This window comes from Cervus elaphus, chromosome 29, assembly GCF_910594005.1.
Source record: "Cervus elaphus chromosome 29, mCerEla1.1, whole genome shotgun sequence".
Lineage (NCBI taxonomy): Eukaryota > Metazoa > Chordata > Mammalia > Artiodactyla > Cervidae > Cervus > Cervus elaphus.
In genome coordinates, this window is record NC_057843.1 from 7,007,578 (window position 1) to 7,016,210 (window position 8,633).

The 8,633-nt window shown below is 41.0% G+C and overlaps 1 pseudogene; it reads right to left on the bottom strand.

Annotated features, from left to right (window-relative positions):
• Positions 1 to 1,559: 1,559 nt before the first annotated feature.
• LOC122685980 lies at positions 1,560 to 3,142 on the bottom strand (annotated as a pseudogene).
• Between the last annotated feature and the right edge of the window lie 5,491 nt (positions 3,143 to 8,633).

Sequence of the window (8,633 nt, forward strand, 5' to 3'; positions counted from 1 at the left end):
TGTAGTGTTGGAGAAGACTCTTGAGAGTCCCTGGACTGCAAGGAGATCCAACCAGTTCATCCTAAAGGAGATCAGTCCTGGGTGTTCATTGGAAGGACTGATGCTGAAGCTGAAACTCCAATACTTTGGCCACCTCATGCAGATGTGACTCATTAGAAAAGACCCTGATGCTGGGAGGGATTGGGGTCAGGAGGAGAAGGGGACAACAGAGGATGAGATGGCTGGATGGCCTCACCAACTCGATGGACATGAGTTTGAGTAAACTCCAGGTGTTGGTGATGGACAGGGAGGCCTGGCGTGCTGTGATTCATGGGGTCGCAGAGTCGGACATGACTGAACAACTGAACTGAAGTGATTCTAATTCATTCTGAGCAAACTCAAATTTGGGTCATAGCTGTATTTTTTTCTCAGCCTCATTCTTCTGCAAACTGTTTCTAAAGTTGTATTTAGTGATGGAATTCCTTTCTGTTCTCTCCGGATCTCATTCATCTACCTTTTCATTCATACTTTCTCATCATCTTTCCTGGAATCTTTTGTATCACAGGCCTATTCCATTTTTTTTTTTCAGATCTGAAAATGTGTTTATTTTTTAGAAAATGGATTCCAGGAAGGTTAAAAAGCAATACCAGAGGATATATAGGTGCAGAACTGGATGTAGTCATTCAAAGCATCGAATTAAGAATATGACATTCCTTAAAAAACTGGAAATAGAACTACCATATGACCCAGCAATCCCACTCCTGGGCATACATACCGAGGAAACCAGATCTGAAAGAGACACGTGCACCCCAGTGTTCATCGCAGCACTGGTTATAATAGCCAGGACATGGAAGCAACCTAGATGCCCATCAGCAGACGAATGGATAAGGAAGCTGTGGTACATATACACCATGGAATATTACTCAGCCGTTAAAAAGAATTCATTTGAATCAGTTCTAATGAGATGGATGAAACTGGAGCCCATTATACAGAGTGAAGTAAGCCAGAAAGATAAAGACCAATATAGTATACTAATACATATATATGGAATTTAAAAAGATGGTAGCAATAACCCTATATGCAAAACAGAAAAAGAGACACAGATGTACAGAACAGACTTTTAGACTCTGTGGGAGAAGGCAAGGGTGGGATGTCCTGAGAGAATAGCGTTGAAACAAGTATACTATCAAGGATGAAACAGATCACCAGCCCAGGTTGGATGCATGAGACAAGTGCTCAGGGCTGGTGCACTGGGAAGACCCAGAGGCGTGGGATGGAGACGGAGGCGGGAGGGAGGATCGGGAAGGGGAACACATGTGGATCCACGGCTGATTCATGTCAATGTATGGCAAAAACCACTACAATATTGTAAAGTAATTAGCCTCCAACTAATAAAAATAAATGGCAAAAAAAAAAGAAGGAAAGGACAAAAAAAAAAAAAAAAGAATATGGCAATATAAATATCTGAAAAGCATCTCTTAGGTGTTTGAAACAAAATGTATAAGTCATTCCTAACTATTTGGAGCTTTACAGACAGAAAATAGTTAACATTTCAAAGTCCTGGAAGCTTTTTCCTTGGTTAATAACATTAATGGTTTGCCTTTGATCAAATTCCTTCCTTTTTAAACATGGATAAAAGTATTACATAGGTCCACTGTTAAGACAACATGCTGCAAATTAAATCTGGTATAATGTATTCCAACAAAGCTTAGAAAATAAAAGGTGTTGTGGTGGCTTTGGACCAAGTTTAATAGTCGTCTCCTTGGCTGACAACTTCTTTACATGTTGGATGCAAAAGTATGGTGTGTTCAAACTGTGCTATATATGATCGTTTAATGTCACATAATGGTGGATATGGGTCTACAATGCCCAAGTCACACAGATTCTTCAGAGCCATCAAGTATTTACTTTCTCCCAAATGATCCGGCCATCTGCGGCAGAAGGCAAGAGTGCCAAGTTTTCATTGATGATATTTAACAAGTGTTTTGTCCTTGGAAGCCTTGTTGGCACATGTCCAACATTAAAATTTTTCATGTAATGTGAACATTCCATATCATCATGAACCACACCTTTTCCTGTGCTACCAAAGGTCAATGGCATATACTTCTCCTTCCTCCATTCTTGTTGCCTCTCCTCCTTTCACAATGGGTACTGTTTTCCCAGCATGTATTCTATATGGCCCAATTGAATGTCCATTTAGATTACAGATTGGTTTCACTTGATATGTCTTCCCATCTATTTCAACTTCATAGGATTCCATAACTTCTTGGATAGCCTCACCAACATCACAGAGATGAACATCAATTCCGGCACACTTTATTCCAGTGTTAGTGGCATCTTTTACAGCTTTTAATAATGTATCATATTTGGGATTAAAAGTGACAGTAAAAGCACAATTGATAATCCTACCACTTACATGTGTTCCAAAGTCTATCTTACAGATGTCATCATACTGCAATACTGTTGTGTCACCAGCATTGGGAGTATAATGGGCAGCACAGTTATTCAGAGAACACCCAGTAGGAAATGCCAGGCCTGCGTTTAATCCATTCTCTTTTATTAATGTTCGTGAACAGTCTTCCAACTTCTCACAGATTTCTATCATTGTCATCCCAGGCTTGATTCAGCTCATAACATATTTTCTAACTTGTCGATGTGCTTCTGCAGCTTCTCGAAAATCATTCCAAATCTCTTCACTAGCTTGATCTAATGCTTTCTTTTCTTCACTTGTAGTTCTCCAAGCAGCTGTTCGCCCATCTTGTGTGGGTGGGTATTCGCGTTCTTGTCCTTTGGGAAATACACCATTAGGATACAGGTCACATATTGGAACTGAGGGAGGGTATGTTTGAATTTTTGGTCCTCTCTTCTTCTTCTTTCCAGCTGCTCCATCTCCATCTCCATCTCCATCTTCACCGTCATCATCTCTTTCTTTCTCTTCCAATGCTTGTTTTTCCAATTGTCTTGCCACCTCATCAACTGAGGCTCCTGCTTCTTTATCAGGTTCCTGTTGCCCGGGGGCAGCCCCTTTACTCTTCTTCTTCTTCCGTCTTTTATTCCTGGCCGCCTCCTCAGCCGTAGAGGCAGCTCCCTCCTCCCTGTCGTCTGGATCCAGGTGGCCATTCAGGTGGCTCCCGCAGGACGCTGCCTCCTCCACACCCGCCATGTTGCCCAAGAGAGCACCAGGCACTGAAACAGAAGAGCGAGGGCAGCTCCTTCTTCACCCACCTACACCAGCGACTCCGGAAGTTGCTCTCCAAGCCTATTCCTTTCCATTAATTACTTATTCCTTCACTAGGCATTGTCTGGTTTGTGGAGGACAAAAGGCGGGAAATATCAGTCGTTTTCCCCTTGAGGGTAAGAGATCAGTTAGGCTGTCTCTGGGTCCTTGGACCTTTAAACTGTGAACCCTGCATGTGTTTCTGTCAGCCTTCCATGCCTCATGGATTGGTCCATATGCATTGCGAGCAGAATGAAGTGGATGCAAGGGGATTGGGGACAGGGGGCAGTTGGGGTTGGGGTCAGGAGTGGAAGGACGAGAGCTGCAGTCTTCACAGAGCTAATCCGAGGTCTTCTTCCTGCTCAGCTCCATCCCAGACCCGGTATTCCCAAGCTGCGCCAGTATCTCTATTAACTCTATTTCTAGTTGATTGGTATCAAAAGAATTCTTTCTCAACATATTATCTTTTCTTGCCTTTCCTATTTTGTTTTTAGTCATTCTTTTCAGTGACTTTACTTAAAATATCAAGCTGATTCTTTAAATACCTGCTCCAGCTTTCTTTAGTCAATCGCCTCATCTTTCTATTAATAAGTCCCAGGGAGGTGCTTTTTTTAAATTTTCAAATTATGTATTTTTGAAGGAAAGATCTGTTTAAGTGTGAGTGGACTCTCTTTGATTCTTCCTACTGAAGGGCTGTTTGGTGTACACTTTCTTAGTCAACTATCTGAAGGTTTATACTCCCTTCTCTCTGTGATTTTGCTGACTGCTGTAGGAATCTCTCAGACCCTGTCCTCTAGGAGGTAGAGGTCACTTCTGGTTGTTCTGCAGCAGCCCTCCATCTTCTCCTGCCAGAATTAGCAGATGAAGACCCATAATCCCTACATGAGCCACTCTCAGCTCTTTCAGGCTCAGTTTGTTCTGCGGCTGATTTCATATCTTAGAATGTCAAGTGCTACTCCCTCTCCAGTCTGCCTCTGGGTTCAGTGCACTGCTGGCAGTTCTTTATCCTCCCTCTAGTCCTGGAGGATAATGGCTCATGTCAAGCTGTGCTTGTTTGTAACACAGTGATATACTTTGCCAAAACCACTGGTTCTATGTGTCAGAGACTGCAGATATGAAAACAGGCAGTTCCAAATACAGAGATTGCATAGTATGGAAACTATATAGTGTTAGAAAAGTGGAGAACTTGTATAAACAGAATAAACTGCCCTATGGAGACTACATCTGTGGGTCCCTGTGTATCTCAGGGTTAGTATACTTTTAGGGACATAATTGTTAAAGGGGTTAGAAATTGATTGAGGAAAGCAGATAAAAGGCTATGTTCCTATTTATGTGTGAGGTCTCTTTGTTACTGTCACCCTCTGTAATCATGTCTTTTTAAACTTTTGTTTTTTTTTAAACTGTGGTAAAAATCACATAACATAAGCTTACTATTTTAATCATATTTAACCATACAGTTCAGGGGCTCTGAGTACATTCACATTGTTGTGCAACACTCACCATCATCCATCTCTTGAATCTTTCACCTTCCTAAACTGAAACTCTTACCTGCTCAGTCGAATCTGACTCTCTGCAGCCCCATAGACTGTAGCCCACCAGGCTTCTCTGTCCAAGGGATTTTTCAGGCAAGAGCATTGGAGTGGGTTGCCATTTCCCCCTCCAGGGGATCTTCCAGAGGCTGGGTTTGAACTCACGTTACCAGCATATCCTGCACTGGCAGGTGAATTTGTTACCACTGAAACCACCTAAATTGAAACTCTGTTCCCATTAAACTCTAAGTCCCCATTACCCCCCAGCCCCTGGCATCTACCAACTGTGCTCATGCTTTTTGTAGGACATTATAAAGTTGAGCATAAATCACAATATCAGAGATGCAAAAGTTAAAATGTATTAATGTATGGTTAACTAAAAGAATAACATATGGTAAAATTAGAAGATTCAACATTGTTTTAAAAAGTCACTATTTAACATAAGATAATTTAACTACAATGCAAAAAAAAAATCAAAGGCTTTAAATATTTTTAAAAAAGATTAACAGTATAAAGATTATTTCCATCAGCACTTCAGCATGAAATAAATGGGATTCTCCAAATGTTTAACTGAAAGACTTGTAAAGAAAAATCAATGACAGAGAAATGGGGAGAGTCCAGAGAACCAGAGGGACTGGTCAAAAGTGGGACCATGACCACTTCTGGACTTGAAAGGGGAGGAGGTATCTTTAAAATTTGGTCTCCTAAACCCCTGAGGGCCACCCTCCACAGAGGGAGTCAGCCCAGGAAAGGAACAGCATGGCCAGGTAAAGAGGAGCTTCTCTTCTCCACTCCCCAATCTTCTTTCTCTTGGGGCACAAATAACAGGCAGAAGAGAGCAGAGAATGAATGTGGAGAGACAGAGAAAACCAACCTGAAAGAAAGGTATTTAGGGCTTTCCTTTGGATAGGCTCACTCTCATGCCTCAAGGGTGTATTATCCTTTGTTTACTGAATAAAACTCTGAGCTGTAACCAAGCTGTAACACTGGTCCGCCATTTCAAATTTTTGTTGCAGCAAGACAGAACCAAGGAAATTACACATTCTCCCAACATATGCTGTGACTTGGATCTAACCTGGCTGAAGTAACTTTGGCTCAGCCCCAGAAAGGTGGAGGCCAAGCACAGCAGAAACCCAAGTTGGCAAAAGCTCACGTGGTGGGCTTCCCTGGTAGCTCAGAAGGCTTCCCCAGGGGCTCAGAAGGTAAAGAATCTGCCTGCAATGCGGGAGATCTGGATTTGATCCCTTAGGTGCTGAGCACCTAAGCACAGCACAAGGCTAGGAAATGATGACAGACATAAAAACATAAAGGCAAAGGGAGAGTGGATACTGATCCATTTAAAGCTCATTAAGTAAAGACTAAAAGAGAGTAATCCTAGTGGGATTATAGATTAAGAGCAAGAATTAGGGACTAGAAAACTGAGCAAAAATATGAAATTGTTTTAGAAAATGAAACCAAGGAAGGAAGTTTGAACATTAGAAAAAGATGATTAAAGTAGAATAAAACAATGAAAATAAAATCCACATAAATCAAGGCAAAGAAAAGAAAGAAAGTGAAGTCGCTCAGTCGTGTCCGACTCTTTGCAACCCCGTGGACTGTAGCCTACCAGGCTCCTCCGTCCATGGGATTCTCCAGGCAGGAATACTGGAGTGGGTTACCATTTCCTTCTCCAGGGGATCTTCCTGACCCAGGGACTGAACCCTGGTCTCCCGCAGTGGAAGCAGACGCTTTAACCTCTGAGCCACCAGGGAAGCCCAAGGCAAACAAATATGCAAAAAGGTAACCCAACAATGGACATTAGCACAATTGCTTTCATTCGTTTTATTTTTATATGTTATATATTTTCAGATTTTTGAAATAATAAATATGCCTTATTTATATAACAAAAGAGGGCAAAGTATTTAGACCATAAAGACACACACATACAAACACAGCCCAGCTAGCCAGTTGAATGGAAAGAATATATTACAGAGGAGGAAACGGTTCAGAATTAAGTAATTTGCCTGAAATCACACCAATAGTGAGTTTTCAGTTGTTTATGTGTATGAGTAAGACTTCAAAGAAAAAAAAGTAATGAAGAAATAAATTTTTTCTGCTCTGCTGTATCCATGCTCAGCTACATTTAAAACTCATTTACAATAGTTCTCTCTCAAGGTTTCTGCCACATTTATTTTGTCTTTTTCCCCCTCAAGTAGAGAAAAGGCAAGGACTTCCCTGGTGGTCTAATGGTTAAAACTCCACATTTCTAATGCAGGGGGTGTGGGCTGGATCCCTGGTTGAGGATACTAAGATTCCATGTGCTACATGGTGTGGCAGAAAAAAAGAATAGAGAAGAGGCAAGTATATCTTTTGTTATATGTCATTTCAAATAATATAGGTAAGCAGACCCAGTACATTTGATAAACCCCTAGTGTGAATGTTCTAACATTCAAGCACAAATATAAGAATAGCATTGTATTACTTTTCCAAGGCAACCAGTTGTACGATATCAGCATTGAAAGAAAAGAGGGAATTTGACGGAGATAAGTATGTTCCTGGTTCCCCTTCTGCCTCCTGTGGAGTGGTACCCTCAGCTCCACAAGTGCCCTCACATCCCACTCTCTTGAAATTCTTACATTTCTCCCACCACCCACCTTATCCACCATGGAAGACATGCCTGTTCAGAATCACTGCATTTTTTGTTTTTCACACTTTCCTTTCAGTAGTTTAAATGATAACATCAAACATTTTTGTCTTCCTTCTAATATAATAAACATGGATTCCATATTTTTAGAATCTGCCAGTTTCACAGCCTGAAAGTTACAGGAAATTCTCCTAGCTGAGAAAAGCACCGCCTCTGCTGAACTTTCCTGTCACTGTCATTTCCACCAAAGCACCCTGGAGAATCCACAGTCAGTACCTTTATTTCTTATGGAAGCAAAGGGTGTTTTGCACCTTTGCCCTTTGCCCACTGCCTAGCACTTCTGCTCCTGGCATTTTACATTAGGAGAAAGTCCAGACATCAAAAAGAAATACAAGGGGAAATCTGAAAACTGAATATGAATAAATAAAGCCAGACCTGACTAATGGGGAGTTGTTGATGGTACTATAATGGTCCTTGCAACTTTATGGAACAGATGGGATTCCTAAAAGATCTTAGGAAATGATAGATAACTGGAGGGTGGCCTATGTTATCTAACTTATATTCTGAACACAAGAAGAGTTCTGCGGGAAAATAACTAAATTAGTAGCATGTAAAACAAATGTGTTTATTGTTTTTTATTATTTATGGCCCTCTGGATAGCTGATAGCTTATTTGACTCTACTTCTGCCTAAACCAATTTAAATTAATCTAGCTGGTAAATTGAATAATATTATATCAACTGCTTTGCTGCAATCAAGATATATTGCATCTAACTCAACTCTCTTAATCTAGTAACCATATTTTCCAGTGTTGATGGATAATTGCCTTTAAGTGCATCTCTGTCCTCCCTGCTTTTAGGTCTGGCAGACAGGACCATTACTGGAAGTGGTGTGTTCCCAGAACCATTTTGAGAAAGCAATTTGGCTTAACTCTCCCATCAGTAATATCAGTATAATCTGAGAGTTCTAAAGGTTATTAGCTTTCTGTAATGGTCTTTGACTCCCTTAAATAATGACCCAAAAGGATCTAACAGACAAGAGGAAACAAACTTCAACTTTCAACTCCTAATATTTTCTCCATTTCAGGATGAATGTTCACCGTAGTTCAGAAGTCTGTGAAAAATAATAAAGTGAAAGCATTAGTTGCTCAGTCATGTCTGACTCTTTGAGGCCCCATGAACTGTAGCCCACCAAGCTCCTCTGTCAATGGAATTCTCCAGGCAAGAATACTGGAGAGGGTTATCATTCCCCTTCTTCAGGCGATCTTCCCAACCCAGGGATCAAAT